General features: G+C 36.1%; 1 pseudogene; it reads left to right on the top strand.

Annotated features, from left to right (window-relative positions):
• The first annotated feature begins 342 nt into the window (after nt 1-342).
• LOC100619334 (eukaryotic translation initiation factor 1-like) lies at nt 343-896 on the top strand (annotated as a pseudogene).
• The last annotated feature ends 2610 nt before the right edge of the window (nt 897-3506 follow it).

Here is a 3506-nt window from a genome sequence, read left to right on the forward strand (position 1 = left end):
AATAATACAAATTAAAGTGAGCAGAACCAGGAGAACCCTCCATACAGTAATAGCAATACTGTACTATGATTAAATGTGAGTGACAATTATTGTTAGTAATACTATCTTATTACATAGCACCCCAGGGAGGAGGGAAATGAGGGTGGGAGAGATCATGGATTGCAAAATGTAAGAAAATGATCATCAAAAATTATATTTAGGTCCCAGTCACTGCTCCACCCCTGAAGACTCAGCAGCTTCCCCCCTTAAGCCCCCTCACTTCCCATTGTTCCATCCACCTTGCTGCCTTCTTCCACCATCACTTTCCACAGACTGTTTCCACTGAGGAAAAGGATTTATAACATGTCTACTATCCAGAACCTCCACTCTTTTGACCCCTTTGCTGAGACAAGTAAGGATGATGACTGGCTTCTTGCTGGAACTAAGGATTATATCCATAGAAGAATTCAACAGAGGAATGGGAGGAAGACCATCACTACTATCCAGGGGATTACTGATACTTATGATAAAAAGAAACTAGTGAAGGGATTCAAGAAGAAATTTGGGTGCAATGGTACTATAATAGACTATCCAGAATAGGGATAAATAATTCAGCTATAGGGTGACCAGTGAAAGAACATATGCCATTTCCTCCTCCAGATTGGACTAAGGACAACCAGCTCAAGGTTCATGTTTTTTCAACCATGCTTGTAGTTCACTAAAGCTTAAGTGAGGATTTCCTTGAGTTGAGTAGAAAAATTCCCTTCTGTTCCTTGTCACAAGTTAGAAAACCTCATAGCTTGTATAATGGAACCATTTGGAGTCCACTCTTTTACTTGGACTAGTGTAACCCATTCATGTAATAAGCCAAAAAGAGCCATGCTGTCTAGTCTTGAAGTCCCTCATTTAAACAGAAGTAAAGCCTATCAGTATCCAGCTTGAAACTCTGATAATCTGATGTTTCAGTCAAGTCTAAAGTCCTAGCAACATCTGAGACCATGTCTGTTCAAAGACTCCTTGGTGCTTCCCCTGCAGAATTCCTTGTCCATTTAAGAAAACTATGACCCTCTGAACTATCCTTAATGATGCTCAGAAGACTAAGGCCTCCAATGCCCAGTTGTACAACCAAGATAAGATAGCCAGATTTGCACTAATGAACAGAGGGAAGAATTTCATTCTGGGGCAATGGCAGGACATTTTCTTACTTACATCACACCAAGGTCCAATGTTTGATCAGATTTTAGTAGGAGTGCCCTGCACAAGTAGAGAGAATATCATACTGTGAAGCCAACTTTACCTGAATTAAACTTTTGACAAGGGAACAAAATTTGAACTAATGTATGGAACCAGCCAGTGTAGTAAATGGGGGCTTTCCTCTTAATAGCAACAGCTGCCCAATGTCATGTGAAGTTAACTGACTGGTTTTGTTTTGTTTTTTTAAATTAATTAAAATGGTAAGTAATGTATGTAAGCTCTTATTTAAATAAAACTGGTTTTCAGAAAAAAATTATATTTCCTTATAAAAATGTTAAAAAAAACAATTGTGAGAAGAAAATGACAACCACTGTATACTAGAATGTTAACATTTCAAGTTTGTGATTTTTCAGTATGCATACTTTGTCTCCACTCAGTCCCTCTATGCTTAATAGACAGTTATATCTATATATACACACATACATTTATATGTATATATTTGTATATGCATATATACATATATTCATGGAAATATATGTAGCAAAGAGGATATCTCCCACATAAAGAGGTTGTCATTGTGTGTTCTGAAGGGAGGCAGAATAGACATCCTTTCTCCTGCAAACCCTGTCCAAGTGAGACCATAGTTTCTGCAGAGATCGGTCCTCAGAGAAATGATGCGCCAGGATAGAATTGTGTCTTTCTGCTTCTTTAGATAATATTAGTCTATGGAATTTGATTTTCAAGTTCAAGCTAATTTCCAATCATTCTCTCATTATTAGGGGAATAAAACCCTGAGTTTTATATCTGAGGCTTCTTTCCTACAAAATATCAGTTCCACAATGAATACTCGAAGCAAATAGCAAAAACAAAACAAAACAAAAAAATCCTTTGATCCAAATGAAAAACAAAACAAAACAACCAAATCCCTAAAATCAGAGAAGATATACATAGGAAAATATATATCAGAAAATCCATTTTGAAGTAGCTTTGAGAACTCAACCAATTCACTTAGTTCAGTCAAGAGAGAATTTTAGATGTCATCCAAGGATTAGTTCTCTGAAGTCTCTAATGTAGTATGCAGGGTTGCCATGTATTTTTATGTAAACTTCATTCTAGAGTCAGCAACCTGTGGTAGGGTTGGTGTCTTCCATCTTTTCTCTCAAAGATAGAAGATAGAAATGTCCAAAGTGACCTCTGAATCCAGAAAGACTCTGATGACTCAAAGAAAATCTAAATAAACTAGAGAGACTAGAGTTCTCATACCCTTTCTAAGTTTTATTTCTAACAATAAAGAGAGAGCCCCATAACAATGGGCTTTGGGACTGGGGTTACATTTACATTTATCTTGAAAGTAGTTTTTGGCATACATATGCATATGCATTTTTGTAGTAAAGGACGACTTACTTAAGTCTTGTTAATTGGTTTATATTTATTGTTTTGTGCCTCTCTATGGCTTTATATCCTCTGTCATTAGTCCTATTAGATACCCAGTATTATAATGATGTAATCATAATAGATTTAACAGCAAAAAATAATTCTACTTGTTGAAGTTCCATAGACTAATATTATTGACACAATTCTATCCTGGAGCACCATTTCTCTGAGGAGAGCAGTGGCCAATCACCAATAATCATAGTATAAATAAATGAAATATATTCTCTGCAAAATTTCTTTGCCACATATCTTCAGCATCCTGAAATATATCTAGGAATGGAGCCATGTTATCTCATTTGCCTTGAAGCTACAAAATAATCTTGGCCATCCTCATTATTACCATGTAAGGAACAGATGGCTACATAATTTGTCCTATAGAAAAGAAATATGACAAGACCCGACCTTCTTGAAAGAGAGTATTTTGACTCCAAGAAAGTATTGATCCCACTTGTCATATGTAATCTGACTCAAAATATTAGTCAAATTATCAGGTTCTAATGGGGATGCCTGTAGACCACTAATTAATGTAAAATTGTGTGTTCACAATGAAGTCAATTTTGCTTAGAAGAATATTTTCCAAGACTTATACAAAAATATTCATAGGTGCTTGCTTTGTGGTGGCAAAAAATTGGAAAATGAGGGGATGCCCTTCAATTGGGGATTGGCTGAACAAATTATGGTATATGTTGGTGATGGAATACTATTGTGCTAAAAGGAATAATAAAGTGGAGGAATTCCATGTGAACTGGAACAACCTCCAGGAATTGATGCAGAGTGAAAGGAGCAGAACTAGGAGAACATTGTACACAGAGACTGATACACTGTGGTAAACTTGAATGTAATGAACTACTCTACTATTAGTGATGCAATGATCAAGAGCAATTCTGAGGGACTTATGA

This window comes from Monodelphis domestica, chromosome 6 (genome assembly GCF_027887165.1).
Source record: "Monodelphis domestica isolate mMonDom1 chromosome 6, mMonDom1.pri, whole genome shotgun sequence".
NCBI lineage: Eukaryota > Metazoa > Chordata > Mammalia > Didelphimorphia > Didelphidae > Monodelphis > Monodelphis domestica.